Source organism: Equus caballus, chromosome X (genome assembly GCF_041296265.1).
Source record: "Equus caballus isolate H_3958 breed thoroughbred chromosome X, TB-T2T, whole genome shotgun sequence".
NCBI lineage: Eukaryota > Metazoa > Chordata > Mammalia > Perissodactyla > Equidae > Equus > Equus caballus.
In genome coordinates, this window is record NC_091715.1 from 15438643 (window position 1) to 15451977 (window position 13335).

Sequence of the window (13335 nt, forward strand, 5' to 3'; positions counted from 1 at the left end):
CTATCTAGAACATATAAAAAACTTACAATTCAATAATATAAGACAAATAACCCAATTTAAAAAATGGGCAAAGGAAATGAATAGAAGTTACTCCAAAGAAGATAGACAAAAGCCCAATCAGCACGTGAAAAGACACTCAACATCAGTAATCATTAGGGAAATGCAAATCAAAATCATAATGAGATACCACTTCACACCAACTAGGACAGCTATAATCAAAGATAGATAATAAGTGTCGAAAGGATGAGAGATAATGGAGCCCTCATACACTGCTGGTGGGAAGGGAAAATGATGCGGCCACTTTGGAAAACAATTTAGCAGTTCCTTTAAAAATACATGTCCACACAAAAACTTGCATGCAAATATTCACTGCAGCACCATTCATAACAGCCAAAAAAGTAGAAACAACTGGAAAGTCCATTAAAGATAAATAAATAAACAAAATGTGGTATACACATACAATGGAATATTATTTGGCCATAGAAAGGAATGAAGTACTGACACATGGTCAAACAGGGATGACCCTTGAAATCGTTATGCTAAGGGAAGGAAGCCAGTCACAAAAAACATATACTATATGAATCTGTCTATATGAAAGGTCCAGAAAAGGGAAAGCCATAGAAACAGAAAGTAGATTGGTGGTTGCCTGGGTGAGGTGGGGGGCAATGGGGAGAACAGGCACAGCGTTTCTTTTAGGGGTGATGAACTTTGTGAATATACTACAAGACACTGAATTGCACACTTTTAAATGGGTGAATTGTGTGAGACTCAGCATTTACAAATGCAAAGAATGCCCCAGGAAAGCCTATGCAACAGAGAAGCCACACTCCTAACACAGAACTGGACCAAGTCAGAGCCCACAGAACAAGCAGATCAGCAGATCAGAGGAAGCCAGACCCGAAGAGACCAGAGCATGGATTATTCTCTTGGCTACAGCAGCTAGGTGTCATCACCAGTTCTTCAGCAAGGAGGAGCTGGAAGTGGCTACAGAACCCCACTGTTACCTATCATTATCCTGCTTTGATTTCATGGATACAATGTATTTCTCTCTCACACACAAAAGGTTAAATAAGCAAACAGAGGAGTAAGGGCACTGAACAAGGTGTAAGTACAAAGGTTAACCATTAGAACAAAAATACAAACCTTCCTCAATACCCCTCCCCAATTTTTAAAAATAAAATAGCAAAAAATACACCTCATAGCAAAAGAAACAGCAAATATAACAAAACCCACATAATTATAAAACATTATGATAGAGTTGAGACCAAACATATCAGTCCTAACAATAAATGAAGATGACGATAGAACAAATAAAAACATACACATTCACATGAATATAACATAGCAACCACCTCTACGAAACAAAAACTACAGGAGATGCAAGTAAACATAGTAGAAATACACTAATAATAGGAGACTCTAATATACCACTCTCAGTGGAATAGTTGACAGATTAGGTAAACCAAAGATAAGGAGCTAGACGATTTAAACGGCATAATCACTAGGGTAAATCTCAAGAATATTTATCAAACTCTACACTCTGATACTAGAGAATACACATTCTTCTCAAGAGCTTAGATCTCATTCACCAAAAATAATCATATATTAGGTCACAAAGAAAACATCAGTAACTTCCATAAAATAGAAATATTACAAACAATACTCTCTGATCATAGTGCAATAAAACTAGAATTTACTAACAAAAGCAAAAAACAGAAAGGCTCTTCCACCTAGAAATTTAAAAACCTCCTAGTAAACAACTCCTAGATATTCTATAACTGAAATTATAGATTTTTTAAGAAATGATGATGAAAGCACTATATATCAGATTCTATGGGATGCATTTAAGGCAGTGATCAAAGGAAAATTCATTGCACTAGACACATTTATCAATAAAAATGAAAAGAATAAAAATAAGTAAATTTGTTTCCAAAGTAAAAAAAAAAAAAAAAAGCAACTAAAAAGTAACAAGGTAAACCAAAAGAAAGCACAAGGAAGGAAATAATAAAGGTAAAGGAGTAGAGGAAGAGAATAGAAAACTTAATCTAAGGAATAATTCAAAATTCTGTAGTTTTTGAAAAACTTAAAATAGATAAACCACTATATAACTTGACTAAGAAAAAAGGGAGAAAGCACAAATATACAAAATAAGAAATGGTAAGGGAGAAATAACCATTGAAATACAAGAAAATATTTTAAATCACAAGTGATTACTTTGTAGCCCTCTATCTAATGAACTTGAAAAGCCAGCTGAAAGGGACACTGCCAGAAAAGTACAGATTACTAAAATTGACCCCATTGGAGTTAGAAGGCTTAAACAGATCAATTTCCATAGAGGAAATAGAAAAAGTTATTAAGGAAATATCCCATGAAAAAGCATCAGGCCCAGATGGTTTCACAGGGGAATTCTACCAAACCTTCATGGACAGCATCAATGCTCTATAAATTATTCTAGAACTCATCTATCACCAGAAGGATCAAGCCTACAGGATCAACATTTTGGGGAAGATGAACCAACCAAGGAGACTGAGAAGGAACATCCTCTGAGGAAGGAGGGAACCCTGGAGCATAGAATCTCAGAAACTAAAGGAGGACGTTTCAAGAAAGGTTTTCATGGCAAAAGCTGCACAGAGATCCAATAAAAGGAATGAAATGCCTTGAGGACTAAGTGGAAGGTAAGGAGACTGAGAAAACGAATTATTAACAACAACTAACAGTTTGGCTGGAAGGGGAGGAGAGAGACGGAGTTGTGGCTGGGTGATAGGGGTCTAGGGAGGAGGTTCTGCAATGGAGCAACTTGAGTAGGTTTGTTGTTGATAAGGAGGGACTATGCGCCTGGCATCAGGGATATAACGTAGAATGACAGTCATAGTAAAGACGAGTCTAGGTCCAATTAGTTCAGTGTTTCCTTTGATTCCTTAATATTGACTGCAAATAATGTAGGCAATTTCTCCCAATATTCCACATTTACATATTACCTTCTTTAATGGTCCAAACTAAATTTTTATGAGCAATCATATTTTATGTTAAACATACTAAGTGTCAGTGACTGCTCAGGGCAAGACATATAGAGTTGGAAGAGACCTAGTTTCTTTCCTGGAAAAGCTAAGTCTTCAGTGGGTAAGAAGGGTCACACGAGTGCCAATACCTCCTGGTTCACTAACTATCTTGCAAATTCTATCTCATTTAATCCTCCCAACAAGCCTTTGAGGAAGCTGGAATTACCTCCACTTCATTGGTGAAGAAACCAAGCCTCAAAAAGGTTACCCAATCCACCCCAAGCGACAGACCCCACACTAGAATTCAGGTTCTCAGACTCCAATACTACCACTTCTCCACCTTGCAACTCCTATCTTCAGAAGGATGACCCTGAAGAGAATGCCTGGTCATTTGCGCAGATGCTCGGTCAGCAGAATTGGACTTTAGCACACTCCAGAATAGTTGACATCCTGCATCACATCTAAAATTGCCATCTAAATTTGGAAAGCAGCTTGTACGCCCTCTAGCTGACTGGATATTCTGTAGTCTGCAGGACACAAAGACTATGATTTATTTATCATGATCGCAAGGATTGTCTTTTATTTAGCTTTATACCTGTCCCCCTCAGTTTTATATATAGTGTCTTTAAATATTTTCTCCTTCAACATTTGTGCAGACTCATTCGTTCACCTAATTTCATGACTTTGAAATCGTTTTGAATATAATCTAGGGCAGCAGTATAAAACTTCAAATTTAAGGAGTGAGAGTGTGGGGGCAAAGGGTATCACAGAATAGCTTTTTGAATTGAGAAATTTGCTTTTAAAAAATCAAGATGCTTTTGGGCTCTGAAATTTTTACAAGACGGCAATAATTACCAACAAGACAAAGTGTGCTTAAATGTACTGCCCATAAATGTCTCATATGACTCTTAAAATGACCCTGTAAGAAAGGTAAGGCGAATGCACTATAATTCCTAATCCAGAGTTGAGGAAATAGTCCCTTAGGAAAGGAAGCGACTTGTTCAAGGTAATCAGATATAGTGGAATTCAAGGAAGTCCTGACTTCAAATCTCCTGTTCACTCCATGATGCCTCTGCCTTGCCTAGATAAACTGGTAAAGGTGGAAGAAAAGAAGAGAAACTGAATTGCTATCAACAAATAAAAAAAAAAGTGCTAGCTAGAGAAGGATACCTGTATTGTGTTGGAGAGAAGAACATAAATGGCCCCAAACTGTTCCTATAGAAATCCTTTAAATGTTGCCTTTTGCTAGGGTGTGAAAAAGGACACTCACAGATTGTTGGTGGGAGTGCAAAATAGCACGTCCTTTCCAGAGGGAAATTGAGCAATTCACATTTAGAAAAAACAAACGCAACAATTCTATCATCTAGGAATGTACACTAAGGAAGTAATCATGGATGTGCAGCTTTTACATTTCTCCAACAACATAAGCAGTGAAAAACTGAGAAAAACCAATTAAAGAAATTACTACAGCCATACAACGGCATGCTATGTAGTCAGAAAAATATGGTTACCAAAGAGAATCCACTTTGGAAAAATCATGCATTCATCACTGCATAAAAAAAGATGAGAGGTGTCCACCCAGTGTAACCATCTTCACAATGGTTACTTGGAATGGTGAAACAGTGTATCTACTTCACTGTGGTTTGTATATTTTAGAAATTTTGTATATAAATGTGTTACTAAATGTTTCTATACATAAATGTTTCTAATAAGACGTTTCAAAGGCCTGGGGGGGGGTGAAACAGCAGGGCTTTCAAAAGAACATTTTAGTAGCCATTTCTTAAAATACCATTAAAAAATAAAACATTACCATACCATTACCATTAAAATACCATTGACAAATAAAGTATTCATTACGAATCCACACCAAAGCCTTTTCTTTTCAACTTCCAGTCTTTCATTCATACCAATTCGAATTCAGGAAAATGCTAAAAAGGTTGCCAACTCACAAGTCTGAGAGACCTTCCTGATCTCTACCTGTAGTTTTTACTTGGTTCCAGAAAAGAAAAGCAATCACCTAAGAGGCAGCTCAAAAAGCACAGCGGCAGGAAAACATTTGGGATAAGTGGGATAAGTTTCTCTCCCATTTCTCTCCCTCCCGACACACCGACAGGACAATCCTGACAGTGACTGGCCCAGTCTCCTAATACCCCCTAGAAAAGCACAGGAGATACGCCCATTTTCAGGATACGTTTCTAAAAAGACAAGTTTTACTTTGCATTGCAGGCTAAAGAGCAGCCTTCACGACACATTCTGGACGTTACCCGAGGAAGATGCCGCTGCGCGGCGGAGAGCCTCCGGAGAAGGACAAAGCTGGGGGCTCCTCGGCTCGGGTCCCGCAGGCGACGCGTCCGGGGCCACCTCAGGGACGAGGGCACCGTCCCCTGACACCGCCCCCCGTCCTTAGGACACAGGCTCCTAACCGCCGGGGCCGCAGCCTGCCCGACGACCGGGAAGGATCGAGGCCGCGGCAGCAGGTGCCCGGGTCGCCGAGCCTAACAGAAGGCACTGGCCCAGTGGCCTGAAGTAGCGGCAGGGGAGCGGTTCCCCGGGAGTCCGAGGAGGGCCGCCGCATCCTCCCCGCCGCCCCAACCGCCAGCCCAGGAGCCGCCCCTCCCGGGCCACCGACACGCCTTCGCAGAGAGCCGGGGCCTCCGCGGCCCCCCCCCCCCGCCCCCCAGGCCCGCTCACCCGGCCCAGAAGTCCCCGCCGCCGCCACCGCCGCCACCGGCGCCGCCGTCGCCGCCGCCACCGGCGCCACCGGCGCCACCGGCCTCACCGGCCTCGCCCCTCACTCGGCCGCCGCGTCCCCCCGCGCCGGCACCATAGCTACCCCAACCGGGCCGCGAGACCCGGAACCACTTCCTTCCGGAACCGCCTCGCCCCGCCCCCACCCTGGCCCCGCCCACTGCCCGCGGCCTCGCGCGGAGCCCCCTCTACCCCCGACCTCTGCTTCCAACTCTTTCCCAGCGAGGGTGCCCCGCCCCGGCTGCGCCCGCCAGAGCGCCTGCGCCCTCTGCCGGTCGTTCCCACCTCTGCAGCTCTGTCCAGAGCGCGTGCGCCGTCTACTCCCCGCACCCAACCCGCGGGGAAGGAAGAACCGCAGTGGGCGAACAGGTCCGGGAATCCTGAGGGTCGCGAGTCGGGGGTTGGAGCTCACCTCTCAGTCAGGGGCAGGAGCTTGGTCCCGTGAGCCTTCCAGCCTTGTACGCAGGAGGCAAAGGTGGCGGAGGAGATGAGTCTTGGTCTTCCAACCCCTGGCTTGGCCCTCAAAGCTCTTCCAGATCTAACCCACCAGAACCTGCCCTGCTGTGGCCTCTCTCCCTGCCTACTCAATCTCTAACCATTCCCTATGGCCTCGGAGTAAGCTTCTACCCGGAAAACAAAACCTCCCCTCTGGACCTTCCAAGTAGCTTAATGGTACCAACATCTCTCCACCATCCACTTCAAAACATTGACTCATTTTCGTCTGCTCTCTTGATTTCTCTCCTCCCACACTCCATCCCCCAGCCCCAAAGGTAGTATGTCCTCACTCTTGGAGCTTTCTCACTTGACACTTTGATGTTCTTTTTACCCTTTGCAAGGTTTCTCTTTCGGGGTTCACCCCATCTGGTAGTACCCTCCCTTGTCACTGTCATCTACTGACTGAATTAGTTCTCCTCTCCATCTGAATTACTGCAGTCATCCTGATGACTCCAACGCCCATAACTGAGCCATGTTTCCTTAACCCGGTCAACCCAGATGACTTACTTCTATTCTACTTTATCTACCCTTTCCCAGGTACATACTCTAGAAAAATCTAGACATCCATCACCCTATGCCGCTCCATCTCTAAAATCTAAAGTTTACAAATCCCATTTATTTGGACTCACAGTCCTCATCCTTGCAGTCCTCTCTCTCCCTTGGTCCCAATATGCTTGTTCCTCAAAGACCACAGAGCTCTCACATCCCCGAACCTTCTACCTGACTGAAACCCATGGCTTTTGACTTCAACCACTCTTGTAAGCAAAGCCCCTTGAATGGCCCTTTGAAATATCCTAACATCAAACCACTGCCTTAAAACATCCAGCTATCTGCATTTTCCATTCCTACCCCTGTGTTTCCAAGCACTGCTTGGGAGGAAAAAGCCACACAACTACAATAGAATGCTGCCACTGCAAATTTATGGACACCCACCACAGTGGAGAGCCTTGGTGCCTCCTAGGAATTCTTTTCTGTGACCTCTCTCATTTCCAATAATTGCTGTTACTAACCCTTACCACTCTGTCTAAGCCCCATACCAATGATCATTTTCCTCTCTTCGTATGTGATTTTGCTTCCCGTACTGCAGAGAAAATTCTTCAGCATAGTATATAAGGCCTTTCATTATCTGCTTCATACTTAGCTCTCTAGCCTCTCTCCTGCTTGTACTCGATGCTCTCACTTTTCAAGATGATCCTAAAGAGCTAGAAGCAAGAGTTTTTCTCCACTCTCTTCTTTCACTGAATGCATGCCATAGATATTTTGTCACTGCTGTAAATCTAAAAAGGCTGAAAGAAAGATATTTCTTTAGAGCTGGGCCATACCCAAATGTTTGCAATCGAAGACGAATACTGCTTTTGCTTCTACTCCATCGCATATATTGTCCCTTCTGTCTGGTTAAGAGGTGTGAGACCTTTTAATCTGCATATATATGGCTTCGGTCCAGGAAGGTTCTCTTCCATTCTCCCTTCACGAATTGTTTCTGCTCCATTTGTTCTGGTCTCTCTTTTAGGAGGAGCCATTATCTGAGGTAGTTCTCTGTTTTCTCATTTTCATCTCTTTAACCTTTTTTGGCATTCTGGTAGACCTCAAATTTGCTTTCAATATTACTGATAAGGTTTCCAAAAACATTATTTCTGCCTCTGTTTTTGCTTAAATTCTTTTATTGAGATTTTAGTTTCCTTGCATTGTTTCCTCCTCCCTCCCTCTCTCTCCCTCTCTCCCTCTCTCTCTCTCTCTCTCTCTCTCTCTCTCTCTCTCTTTCTCTCTCTCTCTCTCTCTTTCAAGCCATCCTATTGACTTTCCGTCTCATCCTTTCATTTCCTTGTGAATTTCTGTTTGGTTTTATAGAAGGCCTACCTTCTTTCAAAAGGATGCTAAACTGGTCATAAAATTTTTCTTTTGGATTCCATAGTCAATCATTTTCATAAGTATGTTCTTCTCTCTCTTCCAAGAATAGTTTTTGCCTACTTTATATATATATACATCTTTGAACAAGGTGACCTTTGTTCATACTTGTTGATTAACAGACAGCATAAGTAGATGGCCCTCATCCTGTTTGCTGTCTACTTATGTGGACAGAGAGGTTAAGTAATTTGCACAAGGTCACATAGCTACTGGTGTGTATACGAATAGCATGCACACACACACAGAACAAGCCTAAGAGAAAAGGAATATTATCTGCCTTTCCATTTATTTTATTTTTCTTTGGTTTTCTTGCAAAGCCAAATCTGCTGTAGAATGCCGAGTATGCTTCATACAAGGATTCTGTATCAGTAAGAGTAAGTTATGCAACAATAACAATCCTAAAATCTCAGTGGCTTATGACAACAAATGTTTACTTCTCACCTACATTTCAAGTCCATCATGGGTCAGCTTTGGTTCTTCTGTCGGGGACCCAGGCTGAAGGAAGAGACCCTATCAGAGACATTACTGGTGTCATGTCAGAAGAAAAGGAAGAAGAATGAGACCACATACTAGATCTTAAAGCTTCTGCTTTAAAGCTGAATCAGAAGCTCTGGAGGTGGGGCCCAGCACAGTTTCAGCCCTCCAGGAGATTCTGAAGCAAGCTGAAGTTTGAGAACAACTTCTCCACAGCTTGCATTCCCTGTAACCCAGAAGATGGACAAAGACGCTTGATGAAATTCAGGGAAGTTTTTAAACTACTTTTTCTTTTTTGTTTTTTAAATGTAAATGCTTTTATTTTCCTTAGGTATGCTTTTTGTGTTTTTTGCTGAGGAAGATTGGCTCTGAGCTAACATCTGTTGCCAATCTTCCTCTTTTTTTTTCCTCCCTAAAGCGCCAGTACATAGTTGCAGGTCATTCTAGTTCTCCTACGTAGGATGCCTCCGCAGCATGGCTTGATGAGCAATGTGTAGGTCCACACCCAGGATCCGAACCGGTGAACCCCCAGGTTGCTGAAGCAGAGTGCACAAACTTAACCACTCAGCCATGGGGCTGACCCCTAAACTACTAATTCCTAAACCAGAAAAAAAAGCAAACATGTCAAATTGAAAAAGAAAGAGGGAATCAGGCTTTGATACAGACTTAGACCAAGTGCCCACTGTCATTGTCGTTTTTTTGGAGGGACACTGCTTGTGGGGAAACCTGCCAGCTGACATGTATCTCCAGCCATCCTTCTGGATAGCTTTCCTTTTAAAATGCTGATGTGAGAATAAGATAATCAGGAAGACGTAGGACAAATAGCTTTCTCATCCCTTGACAATGCTGTTGGCCCAGATTTTTCTCATAGTGTTGGTGTAGATGGTTTGTATTGTGTTGGTCATGTCTTCAGCATTCCCATTAGTCCTATAACCCAGGACTGCCAGAAACAGGTGAGTTTCCTCTTTCCTTAACTATCTGATTTGGACTGCACTCCTTGATGCTGTCAATGAACATTGGTGTACAGTGCTTAGCTGGCCCTGTTTCCTGTTCCCTGTCTTCTGGCCCATGAGATAGACATGTTTCTGGTGGACGCTGTTCTTTCTTTACCTTTACTTTTAAGGGCTTTGTCAACAGCGGAGCTCAGACAGAAATGATTTTATTGTTTGGAAGAAAATGGCTTCAGACAGGTTTATGCAGCGGATTCCTTTTTGCTCATTCTAGTCACTGCCTTTATGTCTGTCTTTCTACTGAGATGGAGGACAAGTTCTTAACTGAGATTGGGTAGCTGCTACCAGCCCACTGGTCCCATAAATGATTTCTGATGAACTCTTTTGGGATGTAATATGTGAAGCAGCTTGGCCCTGGTTCTGAAAGTCACATCATGTCTGTGGTTTTAAAACAATGTGTCACAACTCCACAATTATTTTGAATAAAATTTGACTGATGTGAACTCCCTACATTTGATGCAAGGCAAAAGGGAACAAGGAGGTTAGGTTTAAAATTTAATTTTACTGCAAAATAGTTTTTTTCAAGTTCATTATTCCCCTTATTTAAATCTTTAGTGCTCCCCCCAAAGCTCTTCCCCTAAATCCTTGATAGATTTCGTTGATATGCCTCTTCCAACCATAGGCAGTCTGCTTGTATGTCCTGGCACAATCCAGACACCAATTGAAAAGTCATTAAGCTCTCAAAAATTTCATTTGCCTGATAAATTTGCTTTAACCCCATATTTATTAGGTACTCCACAGTTTCTTAATTTTTTATACCAATTCTCACTCTTCCGTAGACTTGTAGGGAAAGAGAACATACTGGACTCTCCGGTAGATTTTATAATAATACAATCAGAATATTTACTGCTCCTCTCTTCCCAGGCCCCCTACTTGAAGAATGAAAATAACATGTGGCTCACATTCTATTCCCGTTGGACAGCTCTGGTCTACGTCACTCATGGCATGGCAGAGACAACTATGCACCAAATCACTTGTGCTCTTCTTTGCATAGTATAGCAATATCTCTGGTAAGCAGCAGACCAGTCAGGGACTACACTTCCCAGCATCTCTTGCATCTACGTGGGACCATGTGACTAGTTCTTGCCAATGAAATATGAGTGGAAATGGTATGCATCCCTTAGAGGCCAAGGTGGTTGGAAAGCAGTGTGTCTTCTCCACACTCTTTCCCTATTCTGTTGACTTGATGCAGAAAAACATGATAAAATTGGAAGATGAGAGAGCTATAAGACGGATGGAGCCTGGTCCCTGAATCACCACTCAGAGGGGAGTTGTAATAAAGAACATCTATTTTGGACTTCACATGAAGGAGAAACAACTTCTATTGTATTTAAGACATTCTGTATCTTGTGGTGGGGGCAGGGGGGTGACATTATAGAAGCTAACCTTACCTTAAACTAATATATGTGACCATCTCCTTCCCTTTAGGCAGTGATTAGCTTAGGGGTCAGTGTAAGAGCTAGTCCTGGTCAACGAGAAGTAGAAATTTGCTGGGAGCTCCTGGGAAAAAGTTTCCTCCCTGATAGAAGGAGAGAGCAGAACAAGGAGCAGCCTGCCACTAACTTCTTCATGCCTTTAACCGTGATGGCGTAAGGATGGGACGCTGGTGCCAGAGCAAAATTCTTAATAGCCAGATACTCAAAGAAGCGCTGCTCCAGAATCCTGACATCATGGAGCTGCCTTTGGAGCTCATTATATATTATGTGTGATTAATACTCTTAATATTGAAGCCACTTTCTGCTGTGTGTAGTGGAACCATCCAAACTTGTATACTTATTCTCAATAAAAAAACCCATTCATTCAACAAAGATTTATTGTGGGGCTACTCTGTGACAGGTGCTGTTGTAGGTGCTGGGGATCCGAAAGCAAACACAAAGCCAGGATCCTTGAGACTATCATCTCATGATAGTATGCGCGTCTGGCAGAAAGATATGCAGATCAGAGGCCATGGATTTTAATTCACAGATTTCCTCAGAAACAACTGGTTGTTCACTCACAAATATTTACTGAATACCTGTGTTAGCTAGTAGGAATATGGCAGCCCTGCCGTCAGGAGGTGTACAGTGAGGGAGAGAGACATTAATCAAAGGATCACACAAATAAATGTCTTGTAACAGCAGACCTGACCACATCACCCATCACAATTGCAAATAATAACTTCTTAAATTATTTGTCTACTGTCTCTCTTCCCTGCTAGACTATGGGCTCCAGGAGGGTGGAAACAATATCTAGGCCCATTCTCTGCTCCATCCCCATCCTTAGCAAAATGCTTGGCATGGAGTAGGGAGTAGGTATCCACACATAGTTGCTTAATAAATGAGCATTTACAACATGGGTTTCCTCCTGGATGAGGAAAAAAATCTCATACCAACTGTCTCTGCTCCAAGATGGAGGGTACAGGTATTCTGCTGGACTCGGCAAGAGAAAGATAGATCAAATGCCCTCAACAGAAAATTCCCAGAGATTTGCAAAGTCAACAACAACTTCTGGAAGGGAAGCTGGTTGAGATCAATTGGGGAACTTGCAAATATAGCTAGATGTGTAGACTGGCAAGAGCCACTCGGGGTTGGGTCTACGTGACTTCCCCAGGCAGGAACAGTGAGGTGCAGTGGGCCAGGGCAAGCAGAGGCTCCAAAGCATACCTTGGGTTTGGAGCCCAGCTGTGCACTTCCTGGCTGTACATGACCTTAGACAAGCGATGTCACCTGTCTTGACCTTCATGATAAAGTGAGCATAGCAACAATAGTGCTTATCTCAGAAAGTCGTTCTCAAGGTTAAGGGAGAGAATGCATGGAAACCCCTTAGCACAATGGCTAACTGGCTCCGGTCTGGTTCTCCAGGAGCAGACTCTGAGAACAATTAGCACTCAGGAAGTGCTGGGGGGGGTGGGGTGGTGGTGGTGAAGGAAGCAGGAGGGAGAACTTGGGCTGCAATGCAGTCTCAACAAAGGCCTCAGGGAAACCCAGGGGAGCTCTGAAGCTGGGACAGCCCTTCCGAGTTCTCACCTTGAGGCAAGGGTCTTTGTACACCTGAATTATCCAGTCATTGGATACAGTGTGCCCAAGCGAGGAGGTTTAACCTTGGTGAGGCAGCCTCCTTCAGTCAAGGGCAATTCTCGCAGAGGAGCTCTACCAACAAGCCTGAGCAACTGCACCTCCAGCATCTGGAAGGAGACATCTGGAAGGACAAATCTCTCTGTCATAAAGGGGAGGTCTGTCCAGGTGGTGCACCATGACATCCACTACACTAGCATTTAATACAGGCCTTTAAAGGTATTACAGCAGCTGTTTAAAATTTCCTAAAGACTGCTGAAGACTTCAAGCTTCCTCATTGTCAAAGCATAACTTCCCAAAGGCTAAAAGCATAATTGTGATGTAAATATACAATGAGCATGTGTCAAAAATGCGTGTAACTCTTTAAGGAGCAGGATGGCAAAGCTGGATCAAGGGAGGATATGGGAACCTATTGTTATGTACACATGGAGGTAGGTATACACACAGCAACTCACATGTGTATTTCATAGGGAGAAGAATAAGATTGCAAAGTTAGATACAAAATTGTTTAGGGCCCTCCAGGGACAAATAAACATAACCTTTGGAGTTACCTTTTCTAAAGGACAAAAGTCATCTGCAATTTTCTGTCTCCAAGTGAATAACTCTAGAGACTGGGTCCTAGTTGACAGCACATGGTCGGCCATATAAAGT

The 13335-nt window shown here is 43.1% G+C and overlaps 1 protein-coding gene across 8 annotated transcripts in view; it reads right to left on the bottom strand.

Annotated features, from left to right (window-relative positions):
• BCLAF3 (BCLAF1 and THRAP3 family member 3) overlaps positions 1 to 5885 on the bottom strand; it is a 60206-nt gene extending 54321 nt beyond the window's left edge. For 3 of the 8 annotated variants that reach the window (XM_070256737.1, XM_023634252.2, XM_023634254.2), the window contains exon 1: positions 5691 to 5869. The gene's annotated coding sequence lies outside the window, so the exon portion shown is untranslated. Of the gene's footprint in view, positions 1 to 5263; positions 5669 to 5690 lie in introns of those variants that run through there. The other 5 variants (XM_023634253.2, XM_070256735.1, XM_070256736.1 and 2 more) reach the window with 3 other exon arrangements.
• Positions 5886 to 13335: the final 7450 nt, after the last annotated feature.